Consider the following 21,082-nt stretch of genomic DNA (forward strand, 5'->3'; position numbering starts at 1 on the left):
TGGCTTTAACAGGACTTGTACATGCATAGAGGAATTAGAAGGCCTTAGACAGGATCTGAGCTGGCATCAAAAGGGTAAAAATCAGTACAAATCACAATTATTTTGCCATACAGGCAGCTTGTTTCCATCACAATTAAACCCTGTTTGGCTTAAAGAGCACAAGATAATTATTACTTTGTTCCATGAAAAAAAGGCTATATCATATTGTAATAATAGTGATACCTTAAAAATATTTTAAATATTTTAATAATTTATGTTTAGAATAATTTATATTATTCTACTTAATTTATTTTAAATAACTTATTTTCAGGGATTTTTAATGTATTAAATATATAATAGCTATGGAAGGAAACAATCAGATTTGCTGTAGTCTAATGTACTCTTCCACTGCTGTTTCACCCTAAGGCATGGATTAAATGGTGTTTTGCGATAATAATTTTTCCTTCTTTGTTTACATAATTTCTTATAGTGTGCTCTAAACTATTCATTCTTGTTAGACTAATAGTATATTATTCTATAATATTACTCAATTTCAGACAGAAAAATAATCATTTTCCAAGTTTTGGTGACAGTATATCTTGATAAAGGAATGGAAAGACTGAATCTTATCCAAACTATCCCAAGTTGAAATAAATTTACAGCTAAAGGTCCAGAATTTGCTACACCTTGTAGAAATTTTGTGGAAATCGTTGTAAGTAATAGTCATTAAGAGCAGGATTTTGAGATGATGTTTGAATGATTGAAGTATCTGACAGCGTTAGAGAGTGTAATATACCCAAATCTGGCAGGAATAACTCAGGACTTTTTACCTGGCCCTGGTGGGTGCAGCAGAGGGCTACAAAGATAATTGAGGGACTGGAGCATGTCTGCAATAGGAAAGGCTGAGAAGGTAGGGCTTAGATTTCTCTCCTCAAGGAGAGACAGCTGAGAGGGGACCCCATCACTGCCTGTGAGCATCTCAAGGGAGGGTGTCAAGGGGATGGAGCCAGGCTCTGTGTGGGGGTGCCAAGCAATAGGACAAGGGGCAACAGGCAGGACCTGATGCACAGAAAACCCCACCTTGAATATGTGGAAGAACTTCTGTACTGTGCAGAGACTGAACACTGGAGCAGACTGTCCAGACAGGCTGTGGGGTCTCCCTGACTGGAGATATTCAAGAAGTGCCCAAACACAATCTCATGCAATGTGCTCTGGGATGACCCTGCTTGAGCAAGGAGGTTGTATCAGATGACCCACTGGGGTCCCTTCCACCTGAGCCATTCTGTGATTCTGAGCCACTGTGCTTACTTACATTGAGAAGAGACCGAACACAAAATGGACAAGGAGACATCTACATTTAAAAACTTAAACTCCAACTTAATTCTATCCTCAGCCAAAAGTGCTGTCTAGGCTTCCACTGTTACCAATAAATTAGCATTTGCATAAGTAATTCACCACTCTAGACCCAGTTACCTCCTAGAGGTGCTTCATTGACTTAAATCTACTTGATGTGTAATGAAACAGTATGTACTCATTTCAGCAGAAAAAAGAGCATTTGAGAAGCAATACTGTGTCCACCTTAGAGAATTTTCTTTATAGCTGTGCCCTGTAGGTGATCAGCAATATAGGCGTATAGGAATGAGAATTCCCTCTACAGTTGTAATCCCACCCTTCTGTCACTTTGATTTATGATGCTGCTTCTTAATTAAGTAATCACTTTTCAAAGGAGTCCAGTGGGTCTTGGTGTGTTCTGAGGGACAGGCACCAAGAGGGCCTAGATCTCCAGGGCAGTGTTTTGATTCCCTAACTAAAAGACCACGGCTTCTCTTTAGACAGCTTGTCCCTCTTATTTTTTGCATTACTTCTACAGTTCCTCATAAAATAATGGTTTGTAAAAAACTACTTTTCACTGTGCCACCTTACTGCTCTTGAAAAGGATTTTTAAAATTATTTTTTTAAATTAACCCTGTAAAAGATAATAAAACAAACACATTTTAAACTTTTTACCAATACTTATGATGAGTAGTTTATGTCAAGAAGTTGTAGGTGCATGCATCTGTGCTGTTACTGCAGTTTCAGTCCTGGTGCACTCACATGTGATGCTTGCTATTCCAGCAAAACTCTTCAGGAGAAAACAGGGTAGATGGATTATATATGTTTTGAAAATGATATGTGCTTTGTCACTCCTGAATGTAATAAGCCTGAAGCTGGAATTGAATCACACTGAAATGTATCTAACATACAATATTTCAGTTGTAGAAAGACGACCATAGCCTTTTAGCATCTGCTGGGTATGAATTTTTAAATTTGGTACTAAGGAGTAGCAGCACATACTGAATGAATGCTACCCAGTCTCATCACACAGCCAATCTTGAAATATTAACTTCTTTCCAATTGCTTCATGCTCATTTAAATTCACTGCTGCATACTGAGATTTTACACTCTGAAAGTGTTGCCTTTTTTTATAGAAACCAACAAACACATCAGTGTTGGATGCTAAGGATGGGTGCTGCAGGACAGTAAGTTGTGCAAATGCTTGAATTTAATAAAAGTTACCATACAGTTTTATGGAAAAGAGATTTAATTTGCCCATCTTCCTTTTTAAGGGGTTTACTGAACCACTCTGGTGATGTCACATTCCTGTACAAATCACTCAAGAAACTTGCACATAATGTCATGGTTTCATCTTGGTAAGAGGCATCCACTTGCTATGGGAATGGAGAATTAGGGAACTGCATGGGGAAAAGGGAGGAAAGTGTACCACAATAGAAATTTGGAGTTTTGGAGTATCCAATAATTCTAAGATGTGAAATACAAACTTTAAAACAGTCAGGCTGCAAAAGGTTTCCTTAAAATGATGATTTAATCCTTGGGCCTCTGAAACCTGGTCCTCCTCTCCTTAAGCCAGCTATTACCTGTCATAAAAGGTCTTTTAAAAAGCTCTTACTAAATGGGGTGATGCACAACAATCTTGCTTTTATATTCTGAGTAAATTAAATATTTTCTGGCTATTAGCTGCTGATACTGCTGACTCCCAGCAAAGCTTATGTTGGGGTTGGGCGATACGTTTGGAGGATGGACAAAACCACTAAGGAAATAGACATTCCTGTTTTTTTACAGACACAAATGATTACAGATGCAAAACAACAAATCCACAATTAAAAGTAACTTTGAGATATATGGAAACCTTATCCTTATGTCATTCATAAAAATAATAAATAAAATCTCTTAAGTTAGTTTTAATATTAAAAAACTGTAATGTAGTAGCATTTTACTGTTCTATGGTCATAATAGCATCCCACCAAACTATACCACAATTGGTTTAGAATAGACTCCTGAGCCAAAGCCTTCCATAAGGGAATTCTACTGTTTCTTAAGAATTATGGAGCTCAATAAGAGTTGATTTTCCTAACTCCTCCTTATGCTTTTCATCAGCTGTGCAAAGCTCTAGCTATAGATGCACTGAAATACTCTCTAGAAGAGATTTTAATGCTCAATTTTTTTTTTTGTTTGGTATGGGAGTCTTTTAGAGACTAAAAAATATTTTAAGAGTTTAAGAAAAATTAATTTGAACATATTTATATTTTATTTTGAATATGGCAATAAAAATTTTTACCTGGAAAAACCTGATGTTTCTATCCTATTGAAGTCCAAAATCCTACCTCAGAAAGCTTATGTTAACTTAACCTAAAACCAAATAGTTTCTGTGCACAATGGACATTTCAAAAGACTAAGTAGGTACTGGCCACAAAAGAAGAAGACGTTTATTATGAAAAGCTTTTTCATTTCTTTACAGGCCAGAAATTTTATTTTTGATTTCTGATCTCCTAAATATTTCAACACAAAGAAAATGCAAGAAAGGAGTGAGAATTGTAGCTCCCTTTTTAAAATGCACATTGTGTCACTGCTGTTGCACACCTTTGATCTGTTGCTGATTTGTTGTCATCTGAATTCTTTCGTTATTGAAAAAGTATCTTACCAATTATCGCTTTCAAAAGTGCTCTGCCATGGTTGACTGGATGGTCCAAGACCAGATCACATATTAAGTATCCTTTATTTCTGGATAATTGCCTTGGGGAGTCACTGTAATTATAACCATGTTGTGTTATTTTGTTATGCTAAAATGTAAAAAAAAAGACAAGGCATTTGTGAAATTAAGGCTGGCAAGGGGTTAAAAACTAACAGGAACAGGGTTACCCCCCGAACACACACTCTCTGCAAATTTTAATTATCAGATTATAAATCCCTGTTTTAAATGTGAGCCTTTAGATGTTTTCTTGGCAAATGTTTAATATTCACTTTATGCTGTCTCAGTAACAGCCTTACAGAGTTACTGGCAAAATGAAATTGCTTTTGTTGGCAAAAATATATTCCAGTCTATGTAAAGAAATGAATACTAGGAAGCTCACTAAAATTTATTTTGTCTTGCTAAAGGAAATGTTTTGAAGCATGAAGATATATTTTCATGAAAAATGCCAAATCTGAGTTTCAGTTACTTAAGTAAAAGTATCTGAAAGGACAGAAACAGTGTGAGAAAGCTAAAAGAGCTTTGAAGAAAAATAACACGCACCTACAAAGGAGTATTTTATCAGTAGGGAAGCACTGTGTCTGCTTGGTTCAGCTCTTCTTTACCCACTGATGGGTCATATCTTATCACATCATATACATCACATAAGACAGATGCCAGGACAGAGTGGTGAGCCCTGGCAGGGGCTCTGCCTCCCTCTGATTCCCTGCATGTGAACACCCCAAGGAGACTTTAAGGTGCAATTTAATTCTCCCGCTTGATTGGGAAGGATAACCTTCCTCCTCCTCCTCCTCACCTGCCGAGGGTGATGCCTGCTCCCTGCCTGTCCCACCCCACACAGCCACATCCTGCCGTGCAGCAGCATCCCCCAGAGTGTGCTCACACCCAGCTGCACTGCTCCTGCTGCTGCCCTTGTGTCCCCCGGGAGGGCTCCCGCCTTCTGCCCTGACAAATCCTGCCCTTGTCCTGCCCATGAAGTGAGGCAAAAGCATCTCTCCCTCCTTTCTGAGCATGGCTTAGTTTTGTGTGAACATAGACAAAAAGAGGAAAAAGGAAACTTCATGATGAGCTGTGGAGGGATAAGCAGAATCTGGCCTTTGGACTATGAACCTGACTTATGTCTTGCTGGATCATGGTAATTATTTGGCATGAAAATGCATACCAGAAAGGAAGTACAGCCTGAGCCTGTGTACAAAATAAGATTCAAGTGAGGAAAAAAAACCTCAATAAACAGGTGGTGCATCTGTTACTGCTAGGGCATGGTGGATGCTGCTTTTCTACAAGTCTTTTTCCTTGTTGGAAACAGAAATAACTTTTGAGAGAATCTTGTATGTGGATGTATGGATCTACAGTGTACATTCATATATGAACATATGGGTGTATATCTATTTTTATGTATTATATAAACCTATCTTTATACATATATACATTGTGTCTGTATATGCATATACATACAGACATCTTGTCATATGGCCTTCGTGCTTGTAAACTAAAATACTATATAAGTTCTGGTACTTTCTGTGAAAAAGCTTCCTGAGACTTCCCTGGAGTAAGGAGCTTTTTGAAATAGCCAAACCTGTCTTTCTTATCAACCACAGCACTTTAAAATGTATATACTTGAAACATTTAATTCCATGGCTAAACAGTCACATAGCTCCTAAAACAATGGTAATAATCAATGGCCAGGCTGGATTTTTCAATAACTGCTTTAGGTGAACTATAGATGCAGCTGGCAACATTTTAATATCATCTTCAGAAATAGGTTTTATTTCAAGTATATCACACAGGGCAAAAGCTAATAAAAAAAAAATTGTTGAAGTCCAAATGGTTTCCTACCTGACTCTACCTATGGAATAAAAGGTATCCTAGTCTCAGTCATGTTTAATTTTTCACCCCTCCACCAAGCTAGACACTTCTGTGAGGTGCATTACATGTTTCTTCCTTGCTCAGCTACATTGCCACCAGTAAACTCAATAGCTAGAGAATGTGAGGGAAACAGAAAGGCAGAGCATCACAAATGCTGAACTCAAGGCTGTTGGATTCAGTATTTGCTTAGTATCTGGCAAACAAAGAAAATACTCAAAATAAATCCAAAACAAAACCAAAGCAGAACAGAACAGCTATGGCTGAGAGAAAAAATACTTAGTTTGGCGTTTTGTTATGTGGATAACAGTTTTGTATTTGCAATTCATTGCTATATCTGGCAGCCTGATGCACCAAATCTATAGGGACACATATTGCTCTTCCTTTTCTAGTGAAATCAATTAATTGCATGAAGTTACTAAAAAATGAGGATCTAAAGTTCTATGACCTCAATGGACAGTGAATAAGACTCCTTTGGCAATGAAACAGGGCAAAAATGAAGATTACTCTGAAGATACTTCTGTTACTGTGTTCCTTGGATATTCTTCAGCCATTGGACTAGTTATTGCAAAATCATTTCCCATCCAACTTTGTTTCAGTCAGTAATTTTACCCTATGAGAAATATGAAAGAAGATTCATAAACCTTTAAAGGATTTATGAACTCTTTGGGGAAAAGCAAGTCACTCAGAATTCATTTTATTGCATAGATTTCTTCAGCTAGTGGGGAAAGAACTACTGCAGCACAGCAGAGTGGTGAGCTGAGTGTGAATGCCAAGTAGAAAGCAAATCTATGACTCCAGCTAAAAGGAAACAACTGTTACTGTCCACAGCTGCTGCTTCCTTACTTTCAATTTTTTAAAACGATTTTAAGATTCACAGTCGATCCTTGTCAAGGAAATGTTCTTCCTTAATTGCAATACTCAGTTACTGATTTACTAGGCTGGAAATGAGAGCTTTCCTAAATGGTGTATTTGATTTTTTCCCCCTCAGAAGCTAATGGAGCTAAAAGTCATGTTTGTTTGCTCTGCAGCTTCTTCCCTACTGATGCTGCCTGCTTGAAGCAGCTGATTGTGCTCCATGAGTGTCATTCTGTGTGACAGCCCTTCTGTGGAGCTCTGATTTCTTTGGGTCTTTTCTTACTGCATGCTGCAGCAGTCCTGCTAAAGCTGGGTCTCATTTCCTAGAGATTGAAAGAACTTGTAAGAGACTCAGAAAGTAACAATCCCACTGTTTGGAACGATTTTTTCATCATTTTAATATATTGTCTATGGTTTACAGCTGTCTTCTCGATCGAACTCTTTCCTTGCAGCATGGTAGATTTCAGAATTTTTGTAGTAAGCCAAAAAGTTCTTAGTTCCCAGGGAGGGAGGAAAGATTTTACAGATAAATCTAATTGCAACAACCTATACTTCTTGGGCTACTGTTTTCCATGAGAAATTATTTCTATTATTTGTCATAAGTATTATGCAACTGAAAAAATTGCCAAAAATATGATCCATTATGAACAAGGAAGCCTTTATTATGTATTGGAACTAAAGCAGGCTTTAGTGACATGGAAACTCACCATAAAGAAAGGTTACTGCAAGAAAAGCTGGATAAAGTTTAAGGTTAACGGAAATGTCTCAGTCTGATTTAAGTTTAACTATTTACAAGCCCCCAGAGTTCATCTAGTTGAACATCATTACAATTTTTGGGGGAATTTTTTCCATCCAGATTTCTTCCAAGCTTCTGCTGTTGATATTCTTTCATGATTTTATTAGAAATGACACAAACAACTGTTCTTAGATATGTTTGAGAAAAAAAATCTGTATGTTTTTCTTCATTGCACATCCATCTGGTGGCTTTTTTTCCCTACAGTACCAGCTACACAATTTGATTCCTGGTTCTATTGAGAGAAGCACAGTGAACTCTGCTCCACCTGACAGTTTCAGCAAAGGCCCCTATTAAGAAAAATTGACTAATTTTTAACCCATATAGCATTTAATTTCTCATTGTTGTACAGAGTCCATCACAAAGTTTATCCAGCTTTAGAATTTTTTCTGTCTGTTAAGGATGCAGTATCAGGCTAAACATCCTCACTTACGAGGTTTTTCATGACTGTACACCTTAGAGCCATTTCACTTTATCTGAGCTAACACACAAATTCTGTGTAAGACAGCATTGGCATTTTTCAGGTTTTCTTTCGAATAAATTGAATGCCAAGATAACTATAGCTCTCCAGGGACTGCACAGAAGAAGTTATCTCAGTCTTCAGATCAAAGCCAAACACAAGAACTGTACAAGAACCATTTTTTTTGTCTGCTGTTGCAGAAGCCACCAAAAGGAACAGGTTATTCTGATCTCTTTCTAATTCTACAGAAATAATCAGAAGAAAGTCTTCACCATCCATCACTCACCTTCCAAAAACTAGAGAATGTATAAGATTGTTTTTCTGTGATTTGTGTGATTAAGATTTTAGCCAAGGCAAGTATTGTTAATATCTTGGCTAAAAGATAGAGCTACAATTGAGTCATTTCTCAGTAGATGATTGCTAGACTTGATGTTAGTCCACAATTTAGAGTGTTCCAGCTTACATCCCATGCACAGGCTTAAACACATGCACTGTGATGTATCCTCTGTGTCCCAGAGGGATATTACTCTAGCTTACCAATACAAGTAGCATTGTGCTCAGCATAATTTTCCAGAATCCAGTCTCTTTTTAATGCAAAATAAATTTTATTGAAGCTTAGTTGAAATGGTAATAACTCCAAAAAACATCCAGTGAATTTAAAATAATGATTTAATCAGAACCTTTAATATTTATAATGCATAAGCTGATTTCTGCTTCATGTCCACCATAGGTCTTTTTTTATTTACTCTTTGAGGTTTTCTGCTGGTTGTGGGGAAGGTGTTTACTATGGCATTGTGAAGGTCTACTCATGTATTTTCCCATTAGTTTTTTTTCAGTGCCTTTATTTAGGTATCAGATTGTCCTTTTTGGTAAGCTTCCAAGGTTTGTTTAGAATGTCATAATGAGGATGGAGCAGAGCATTCTGGTATTATTTGACAAAAGATATGCTGCAGCTCTTTGCTCTGAACTAAAAGAATAAAAAGTTGACAATCCAGTTACAATTTTGCAAGGAGAGATATTTTTATAGATTTTATAGATTTTTTATAGATTTTACTCTGCTACCAGCAGAATTATTGAAAATCAGTCACATTGCAATAATATTCCTCAATTTCTCCATTATGGGCTATGGCTTTTAGTTGCTAAGGCCACCAAAACTCAACATAGAAAAAAAAAAGGAATTCAAGCTGATTCAAGACAGAGAAATAAAGTTTAAATCCCATGTTCAGAGTTTTAACAAGAAAGGTGAACTGATTTTTTTCATGTTTTTTTTTTTCTCCAAAATACCTACTTGATTATGCCCAGTAAGTTCTCCTTTTCTGCCCCCAGCTTCTCACAGGAATTTGTTCTTCTTTTGTGGTGTCAATGAAGGCAGAACATTCTGCTCCTCAGAATAAGAAAACAAGAAGTATCGAAGATGAATATCACATATCACAATCCAGGACTGTAACAATTTTCTTTTTCTTTAATACCACAGATTTCAGATTGAATGGATGGCTGCTGACATTTTTCTCACTACCTACATACATATACACACACCAAATGAAGTCACAATGTATTGTCTTAGCTGTACCCAATAGCTCACTGAAAAAAAACCAAAACAAACAAATCAAACAAACAGAACAAATAACCCAAAACCGCATAAGCAACAGCCCAGGTGAGGTAAATAACTTCATCAACAGTAAAGCCTAAAATGACAAGGAATTATGCCAAACAAAAAAAAAAGTGCCTGAAATGGAGAGAATTGATAAACACACGTCTTTTCTGACACCATCTGTATGCATGCATGCCACCTCACACCAACAGAAATAAGAGAAATATTTTTCTGAAATGTTGTGATTAAAGACAAGAGTTATCTGTAAATACACAGGAAAAGATTGGAGAGTGTGTGTATTTGCACTGAAAATACAAATAAGTAAAAAAAATAAATTAAAAATGCAAGCTACTTTATAGGTGCACTTTATAGTATGCCTATAAGCTCTTTCTGCATATCTTAAGTGTTTTATTACATGACAAAGAAGAGAATAATGGCTCTAAGGTAAAAACACAAGTCCCACCTCAACATGAGGAAGAATTTCTTTACATTGGGGGTGGTAGAGCACTAGAACAGGCTGCCAGGGACTGGGAGTTTCCCTTTCTGGATTCATTCAAAATCCACATGTGCTCATTGCTGTGTCACCTGCTCCAGGTGACCCTGTCTTGGCAGAGGGATGGGCTAGATGATCTTAGATGATCTCCAGATCTTCCAAACTTAAAAATTCTGTGATTTTTTGATTCTGTGAAATGAGCCTTTAACCATGTGACTTTATCTGAATTTCTCATATTTAAGTTTTATACATAGAAATATATTTTAAGTCCTTCAGCATGAAAGTTACTCATTCATTATTTATTAACCTTCTATCAATAACATGTAGCATTTAAAAAAGAAGGGAGGTAGGAAGGAAGAAAGGCAGGCAAAGAAAACACATCAACTCAATAAACCTTTAGGCTGTTATGCACAGCTATTGGATTTTATAAACTCCATTTCATCTATTAGTATTTTGTTTCTATCTTTTCCCTTAGCTATTCTGCTTATTGTCTGCACAAATTTCTCACCTTTTGATCAACAGAGTTCCAGGGGTATAACATGAATTTTCTTTATGTTTAATTAGATTCATTTGCTGCTTATCAAACCAAGAACCCATTAAATACACAAGAGGTTTTATAATTCACTCACAGAGATGGTTATTGTTATTGTTTTCATAAGGAATGGCTAAGATAATGCTTTTTAACTATAGGTCATTTGGTTTATGCTCTTTAACTATAGGTTGTTATTAGCCACTAACTCATATAGATTAAAAGAAGGATATCACAAATATTATGTTGCAAAATGCACTAAATAACTGCAAAAAACTCATGCATAGCTAATGTTCATGATTTATTTGCCTTATGAATGCATTATATTCCAAACAGAATTTGGTTTCAGTAAGGTGATGGGAAACTATATACAGGATAATTGGCACAAGAAATGCACCAATAGCTCAGTCTGGTATGCATAGGTCTGAGTTATAAATGTGCTTTTCTCTTAGCTTTTCAGCTGAGAAGCAACCACAGAAGTTTTGCCTGAGGCACAGTCTCAGAAGTGGTAACCTGCAGTTTCTTACATTGGTGGGGTTTGTCAGAGCATTCCCCAGTCTAACCACAGTCCCCCCACAGTCCACAGACCCAGGGTGTTCCCCAGAGAGATGCACTGGGACAGAAGGAGCTTCCTGTTGGTGTGGTTTAACCCCCACAGACCCAGGGTATTCCCCAGAGAGATGCACTGGGACAGAAGGAGCTTCCTGTTGGTGTGGTTTAACCCCAGCCAGCCCTCAGGTACCACACAGCGGATCACTCACACACTGCAGGACTGGGGAGGAAATTGGAAAAGTAAAAGCTAAACAACTCCTGGGTTGAGGTAAAGACAGTTTAATAGATAAAGAAAAAGCTGTACACACAAGCAAAGCAAAACTAGGAATTCTTTCACCATTTTCCATTGGCAGGCAGGTGTTCAGCCATCCCCAGGAGAGCAGGGCCCTGTCACGGGTGACAGTGACTTACAAAGACAAATGCCATCACTTGAAACATTTCCCTTTTCCTCCTTCTTCCATCCACTTTATACACTGAGCATGATGCCATATTATCTGGAATATCCCTTGGTTCAGTTGGGGTCACCTGTCCCAGCTGTGTCCCCCAGCTTCCCCTGCACCCCCAGGCCCCTGCCAACATGGCAGGAATGGCCTTGGTTCTTCACAAGCCCTGTTCAGCAAGAACAAAAACCTCACTGTACTATTAACCCTACTTTCAGCACAAATTCAAAACACAGCCCCACATTAGGCCCTGTGAAGAAAATTAACTCTACCCCAGCCAAAACCACACACCTACAGAACAGCAGCACCCCCAGAGTTCCTCTCCTCCCGTACATAGGGTGTCCTCCCAGCTCATGGCATCCTTCAGAGGCAGGAGCCATCCCCAGGGCCACAGGAGAGACCACAAACCCTGGAGCTTGCTGGGGTAACTGCAGAGACCTGAATTTTCTGCAAGGTTCCCATTACTGCCAAAGGCTCTTGCATTAAAAACAGTTTGAATGAAGGATTTGGCATAACCCCGGGCACAATGCAAGGCATATAATTTCTCTCAGTTGAACAAAGTGCTGACACAAATATTACAAGGGGTAGGACATGAGCCAATAATAGTCTCTGCCTTCTCATTCAGAAAATGCTGTGGCAAATCTCTCACAGTGGCAAATCAAAATGAATTAAGGATTTAGGACCTGACAGTGCCCAAGTGTGAAAACAGGCTTCCACAACACACAAGCACTGCATTCAGCATCAGGGCAGTCACACAGCAGATATTTTCACTTTTGCAAAAGTGCATTCCTTGGTAAAGAGGCAAAGCTGATTATTTGAGCTGACAATTTCTAAAACACATTTACCAACTTTTTTTTTCAATGGAGCAATAAATATTTAAAATAAATGTTTAACAGTTCACAGCACAGAATTCCAGCAATCAGCTAAAAGCATTCTGCTAAAATACTGCCATCTTTCAATAAAATCTGAAGGTAAATGGACTGTTATGAACTAATCTAGTGCATTATAATTTTGTTCTGCAACTTTGTGCTACTTTTATTAGCTCTTTTTCTTTGGCCTTCGAGGGAAAGATGTGTAATAGTGAATACTAAGAATTTATGTGATGTAAAGTGAGTTTGATATATTCATTTTCTTTGCATAGCATCCCTTCTTCCTTGAAACAGTGACGTCAACCTCTATCAGCCTTCAGGACTGATCAACTATGACTGGTTTGAGCCAGTTATAGCTTAATAGCCAAAGGTTTAGAAATTCAGACAGGAGAGCAGGGGATGGCTGTCCAAATTGGTATTCATATCTCCACTCTCTACAAATGGCCTGGAAAAATTTTGAAAATGATGATTCATCAATGAAAGTTTCCTGATTTTCATGAGGAAGGGTGCCATTTAATGCTCTCCATTTCTGCTTCAGACCTCATCCAAAAGGCATACAGACTTTTTGAAATACAGTTAAAATAACAGTATTTTTTTAAATGGCAGGTCTCTAATCCCAGTTCAATTTTACAAGATTTAGTTCAGTCCTGTTGCTGCAAAAAATATTCACAAAATACTGCACATATATATTAAATGAACTTTCATTGTTAGTTTTGCAAATGCCAGTAAAATCTCCTAGTTCAAGATGCCTTCAACAAACCAGGCTAACAAGCAGTCCTTGAGCTGTTCTCCATTATCCTGTCTCTGTGAGCAAAGATATTCCCCATGTTTGCTGATGCACAGCATCTTCCCTTCACAGAGTCTTACTGAGTAACCATGTCAGATATTCCTGTACTGGGCAGATGGGAAGGAGGTACAATGTCCCTGGAGACAATTTTCCACTGGGCACAAACAGTATGGTTTTAGAGCTCTTTACTCAAACTATTCTTTTCAATTAAAACTTTACATTTTGTTTGTGATAGTGCATGTGTGAGATCTACAGCTATACCCTCAAAAAAGAAAATTGCATTTTCATGTAGCAAGAAGAGTGAGTTATCTGAGTGAGGATCTTGAAATCTGCTACCATGTTTAATCTGAAAATCTTAGTTTACAAAATCATCCCCTGGAGACATTTTTAATTTTTAATATACACAGAAAACTAATACAGATAAAACCATCACTTAAGTAATTCAGCAAAATCATATAACTGGATACTTTCAAACAAGGGGCAGAAAAAATCATAGTAAACATTCTCTGAGGCATAAGAGTTCCAAAGGTTTTCTATTTTTGGTAATAGTGAATTTTCCAATTTGAGAAAATTTTGTAAGTCAACCATTTGAGCATGAATTATAATTTTCACAAGCAACAGCAGTAATTGTCAAAAAAATCCCATCATAAAAATAAAAAAAAAATCAATGGAATGATAAGCAGTTTCATTCTGTTTGCCAAGAGATACCCACAAAAAGGAGTGAAATACATTCAAAACATGCAGAGCAGAAGCAGTGTAAAGTCAAACATGCAATACATGAGTAACTATTCATACCAACATGAAAACATGCTAAAGTCTCTTCATAATTAACCTGCGGTCTTGATTTCCTTATTTTTACTATTTATGATTTTTTTCCTCCTCTCTGCTAGTCTAGGTAGATTTGTTTGCAAGTAATGCACTTGAAAGGAGATGACAAACACATATTTATGGAGCAATTCTGTCCCAGTTTCTTCTTTCTGGTAAATTTCTGTCTACATTTTTCTGGGTAAATTTCAGCCAGGAGAGTCTACATATAGGCTTAGAGCGTGTCTACCAACAGTTAAGAAGCTAGTGTTGTCCAAATGGATAAGACTGCTAAAATTAAATGCAAAAATCAGGTTTAATAAACAGTCCATGTTGTATGTTTTATCCTACAAGCAATGCTAATTCCTCTGGGGAATGTTCCAGTGCTATGTAGAGTGTAAACTACAGCTCTCTAGGGTTTAGTTTTTTTCCCCCTCCTGTGAGTGAAAATAAAATTAAAATAGCCTCTACAATTAGTAATTCCCCACTTCATAAATAATAATGCAGACAGAAGAGGAAGAAACTATCTTTCTGCTCATTTCTGCAAAGAAGCACCAAATGGAAAAAAAATATCAACATCAAAGAATATTGACAGGTTAAATATCTTAACACATAGATTAAATTGGGATGACCAGAGGAAATAATTGTGATCACCTGGTGGAAGCACCATCATCTACACTACTGAATTTTAGTGAATGACTAAATACAGTCAAATCCTGCACTGAGCTAATTGCAGCAGGTTTTTATCTGAAGATCCTATGCATGGCCAGAACAAATGACATCTTCAGAGGTACCTATGGGAGCTTGGGGATAGACCAAAGTAAGTGTTACATCATCTCAGACAAATTTGAAAATAAAGTGCCTAAAACCTTGCTGTGTGGTGTTGGATTGATGGGTGCAGCTCTAGTAATCGCCATGGCCTCTGACTTCACACCACATCCATCTTCATCCTGCTTCAGTCAACACTGGATATTGAAACCATCCCAGCACACCTGTCTTTAATTTGCCACAAACTCCCTTATTCCAGATTAATTCTTTTCAATCTTTAGGTCAGCTGCTTTATATATGAATATTAAAACTTGAAATTATGCCCTCCAGTAAGAAACTTGCATGACTTTCCAGAATAAGCAAGATTAATCAGACATGATAATTATGATAATAAATGTAATACTAACTTATCACATCACATAAATTCAGCTAAATGAGCTCTGTGGCAACAGCAGTTAGGAATTGAGAGAAAAGGCAATGACAATCTACATTATTGAAAATAAAGCCTTCAGCAGCTGAATCAAAGCGATTTTTTACAGTCTGTGTAGTTATCTTCTCATCTATATGGCTTGTGTTCTTGGAGAAGTCCTTGGAGGCAGCAAAAATACCTGAATCTAATGCCTTGGCAAATTAACCTAAAGAGATTAAACTTTGACACAGCATAGAAAGATATAAGATAGGGAATTATTCTTATTCTGACTTGTTTAGAGTCAGGTATGGGTTTTTCCAAATGAAATGGTAGTAAATGCTCCATTAGAGCTCTGTTACTCAGCCAAAAGGTCTCACTTAATTTGCAATTTTTTCATCATTCTGAATTGTTTAGAACTATGTCATTCCTAATTTCAGTTCTCTACATGTATTTTAATGTCTAGTTTGTCTCCTGGAGGCTGAAAGAAGCACTTTGTGCAAATCCTGAGCTTGTGCATTGGCTAACTGATGGCACCAGGGCCATGAGAGGCCATGTATGCCATACATTTAAAAACCTGAAAGATATCTTCTTTCAGGCCCTCATAATCCTCTCAGAAAAGATTAGCTCAGCTTCTCCAGCCCTCACACCTGATATTCCTTACGCTAACCTTATTTTCCAGGTGATCAATTCAATTTCACAGTGTTCTACAGTCTTCTTTGGTATTCTCAGTCGGAATAGACTCTGTCCATCAATTGTTATCTCCATGTCTCCAATTTCTATCTCCACTTCATTCAATTTTACAGAGGAGCTTTCAAAATTCTTATCACTTGTAGCTTGTCCAGCATTTTATTAATCTCTGTCATGCCCTTAATAAATGAAATCTGACATTGCACTATAGCTCAACATTCATAGACTGTGAAAACTATGAAAACTGAAAAGAAAAACCAAGAGAAAATTTCAAAACACAACTACTGGAAGGTGCAAGAAAATTCCTTTAAACAGCCAGTTTTATTTATTCAGACTATCAATGTCAGATAAAATCAAATTTTAAAATATCAGAAGGAAACTTCAAATCTTTTTATTTCCAAACTACATTAAGAGAATTAGGAATAGTTAATCTTTGACTATGTTGAATGTATCAAGTAATCTCTTAATAAAAATTAAATTAACAGAAAAAAAAACAATGTAAGAGCCACAATTTTTGTTTGCCTGATGTTTCCTCAGTATAGAAAACAAAATGTGTTGGTTCAAAATTTTTTTTCAAAATGACATATTTGAATTAATTAAAATTTGTATTCATTCTCTTGAACTTGCTGTAAGAAAACTAGATTAAAATATTTTGAACAGACTGTTTGGAATTTAATGGAAATGTAATTTTATTTGAGAAATTAATATTTAAATCTTTAGGGCTGGAAGTTCTGCACAAGATAAAAATTACATTTTCATCACTTGTTTTTTTCCTCTGTCAAAAGTTTTGGAGAGTATTTAATTTTGTTTTCCTTTTGAAAATACATCAAACCACAAATCCATGGCAAGACATCAGTTAACTCAGTTTGCTCAGTTTGTTCCTCAAGGCAGGTCTGCTGTGGTTTAAAAAAATGAAGACTGTGATTTGGCTCACGGCTACCTCCAAAACAAAAAGAGGCGTGTGAGTCCACAAGGCTCTGCTCTCTCACCATGCTCCTTTGCCCTCCTCTCTGGAGGGAGGTGGGGAGGGAGGGGAAGCGTGTGGCAGTGTTTGCAGGTCCCCAGGATGAGGTGAGAATCTTGACTCCATGTTTCAGAAGGCTGATGATTGATATGATATGATATGATTCTATATTAAAAGAAAATTATACACTAAAACTATACTAAAGAAAGAGAAAGGACACATCAGAAAGCTAGAAAAGAAAGGAATGGAATGAATAATAAAATCTTGCGACTGACCAGAGAGTCCGAGACAGCTGGACTGTGATTGGCCATTAATTAAAAACAATTCACATGCAACCAATCAAAGATGCACCTGTTGGTAAACCATCTCCAGACCACATTCCACAGCCATCAGATACTTATTGTTTACATTTCGTTTCTGAGACCTCTCAGCTTCTCCGGACAAAAATCCTAGAGAAAGGATTTTCATAAAATATGTCAGTGATGGGAAGGGGCTGGGCAGAAGTGTGGCTGGGCAACTCCCTCCTCTCAGTCTTCACAGCTTGTGCCCAACGCCAAAACACTTCTGCTGCAGTGGAGCGGTGCTGCCACACAGCAGCTGAGCAGACCTTTCCCCCTGACAAAAGGGAGGGTAAACAAGGTCAGAATGTGTCAGATGTACATCATCAAAACCTATTATTCTCTAAGTGCAGCTACTCTGTGTGGGAGCACTGCATATTAGCATGCTTGATTGATCCAACTATAGATTGTATGTTGGCACTGCAAAGAGCTGCGTGGCCAGAGGCGATATATCCACCGCTTGAGAAAGCCCTGGAATGGTCTTTGCCTTCCTTCATAGCATAAGGCAATGTCTGCAGTCCATTACAGATACCAGTGAACCCAGAGATGTCAATATTAATGTTATAAAAACTCGGTATGTCTAAAGGATCTCACAGATCAACATTTTGTAAAAGGGGCATTATATACTGGACAAACCAAAGATCATGCAGAGCAATAGAAAAATCCAACAGCAGTGTTCTTCCATAAAGCTGTACTTAGGAGCAGTTCATCAGTCCACACTAATGAAGGAGCATGTTTTTCAGGATAGTCAAGACAATGTAGCTTTCCTTCACCCTGAAACAAGAGAATAGAAAAAGCAAAACTAGTACCCTGGAACAATTAAATTTATCCATGTTATTGCTGTTCCTACTAGGGCATTTATGTTCTGCTTCTTCCACCAAAATTTTGGAGATGAAAGCATATATATGTTTTTTCTACACTACCTACTTCTTAAATAGCCTGTGATTTTAAATTACAAAAAATCCAATGAGATAGGCAACACCAGCCAACATCAAACACAGGAAGTACTTATAATTTTGTTAAATTTTTTTTAAAAAGAACTTCTGAAAGTTATTATTAATTTCTAATTACATCATTGCCACTTGAGTGGAACAAAAGAGCCAGGTTATTTTTTTTCTCTGAAATATAATTTCAAAAATTCCAAAATTTCATGAGCTTTGACAAACTAAGAAACATCAGGCTCTTTTGCTCTATGAGTTCTGTTATGTCCTGCTCTGTTCTGAGTTAAAGCAAATATGTTAAAGCAAATCTAAAGTATTCTGTTTTGATACTTTGCTGTTTAAAAAGGTTCAGTATTAGAAGGAAAAGGCTCTCAGTTAATGCCTTTACACTCACTAATGCATTTGTTTTAAATAGCCCAGGATTTAATCGATAACCATCTACACACAGAAGTTCTCTCTGCTCAACAGAGCCCACAGACCATGCAAGGACAGCTGCAAACCAAAGGAGCTGTGGAAAGAAACAGGGAGAGCTGGTCAGCCAAACAATTTATGTGGTGTCTCACTACCTGAAGACAAGAAAATCCATTTCCCTGGACTAGGACCATGGCTCCTCTCACATGCATAAAGCACCAATGTGAAGTGTGCGACCTCCAAGCTCCCTCCAGCCTCAGGACCTCTAATGCCATAGCAGACCAGAGGGGAAGCTACAGAAAGCAAGCAGTATTCATCAATATCAAAACAACTGTGAAGGCTTCACAGCCAGGGGAATAGCTCCAGATTCAGCAATGCCATGGTCACTTTTGAAAAGGAAAAAAGAAAAAAAAACGGATCTTGAGGACTAGAGAGGTGCCTGAAGCTTGAAATTCAGTGAGAGGGGAATGGCAGCTAGCTACTGGGAGCCAGAGAGGAGACTGAGCCAAAACGGAACAGTGACAGCTTTCATGCAACTAATACAGGCTCTTTTCCAACAAAATAACCTTTTCTGCTTAATTTAATCATCCAAATGAAATGAATAATAAGGGTGGGGGAGGGGAATTGCCTGGGTCAAGAACATCCTGGACAATGGAAACTTACTGGACGTGGATGCTGGGTTTTTTTCATTGCAGCTTTCCCCCTTTAAGGCAAGGATGAAAGAAGAAAAGGGAGGGAATCAATGTAAAGTGTGCTTGGGAGCAGACAGCTCTTTGCCATTGGGACACTTCTGTGTCTGTGTGGCCAAGAGAATGAAAGGGTCACACTGAGCAACAAGGAGGGGAAGCAGGGGAGGGAGCTGATGGCCATTAGGGCCATTATTTCCACCTGCATGATGAATAGTCAAACTCAGGAAAAGGGAAAATAGTATGAAACCCTCATTGTTGTGCAAGAGCAGGGCAGCAAGATGGATGAGCTGGCAACAGCTAACACTGACCCTGCCATCAGACAGTGAAATTGGTACACAAGTGTTCCCAGCTGTTCAAAAATATCACTGCAGCAGCAAGAAAAGCAGTAGCTACCTCTTAGTAACCTCTTCTACCTTAGCTACTGAATGTGAGGACAGAAATAACACTAAAAAATATGTGTAAAAGAAAAATAAAGAATTACTTCTTCAAGGCAAGTGTTAAAGTGTTAATGCACACCAAAATGTATGCTTTATTCATGCAAATATTTTTAGTGGCAAGTTCTGAGGCTGTTGGTCTCATGTTCCCTTGCAGATTATTGTATGACCTAAATAACTCTTGAAAGGAGAGTGTAGATACATTGGTCTATTATGACTATGTCTGTAAAAATCATGTTATCATGGATCCATGTTTTTTTTACACTTTAAATTATTATGAGCAGAAAATTTGAAGCATAAAATCAAAAGTGAGTAGAATAAGAAAATAAAAAGCCCTCTTAGGCCCTAAGAAGAGATTCACCTCATTTATTTTTGTATGTTTGAAAGGCTGAAATATCAAATCCCTCTATTCTCAGAGGTATCACTGTATGATAAAAGTTTAAAATGGTTCAGATTAATTTAGATAAATTTTCTCCTGGAATTGCCCCTGTTTATCCAGTGAGTCCAGAGGGAGAATACACAAGTAACATATAAATGTCCTTTTAAAAGGATAAAGTTTTGTGAGAATATTCCATCATAAGGGTCAGCTGAGTGTTACATGCAATGGCAAATCTCAAAGAACCTTCTTATTAACTCACATGCATTATCTTCTTCTTCCCATAGAAACGGCAATACACTAGTTCTCTATATAAATATTTTTAAAAGGGAGAACTGGAAACAATCATTGCCTTTGAAAATAAATAAGGAAATAAGAAAGCAAAGTTTGTTGTACTAAGTAAAATATTAAAATGAGATAATTCCATAAGTGTTATCTAACATTTATTTAACAAGGCAACCATTTGGCGTTAAAATCATTGCCTTGAGGAGAAAATTACAGAGTCCTCCCAAACTGAGCTCTGAATTACCCAAATGTGCAAGCAAACCCTGCTGTGGGGGTATCTGGACATAGGAGCATACAATGCCACGGCAAAAGTGGCATATAAATGTGTTTTCTACCTGTTTCAAAATAATATTATTGTTTCAGCTTAGCATAATCCAGTGTGGAAGACTTCTGATTTTATTTTTCCTTAGTAAACCCCCCCTCTGCTCCTCTTACAGCCAAAGCAACATGATTCATCTGCACTGTTGGATTATTTCTAGCTCACCAAACAAAGTCACTGCTTTTATTTTTTCATGTTTATACACTCCTCAAAAGCCCCTGCAGACCACCGAGAGCCTTCTTGAATCTCACAGTAGCCAATATGTCTTTTGTTTGAACAAAAACACACAGTCCTGATTGTCACTTTGGGAACAGGCATCCCTTTCTTTTTCACCGTGCCCAGATATTATTGCTCATCTTTTCCAAAGCGTTTTGATCCAAAGTACCATGTGGGAGGAAATAAAAAGACTCAGCAGG

The sequence above is a fragment of the Ammospiza nelsoni genome, chromosome 5, assembly GCF_027579445.1.
Source record: "Ammospiza nelsoni isolate bAmmNel1 chromosome 5, bAmmNel1.pri, whole genome shotgun sequence".
NCBI classification, from domain to species: domain Eukaryota; kingdom Metazoa; phylum Chordata; class Aves; order Passeriformes; family Passerellidae; genus Ammospiza; species Ammospiza nelsoni.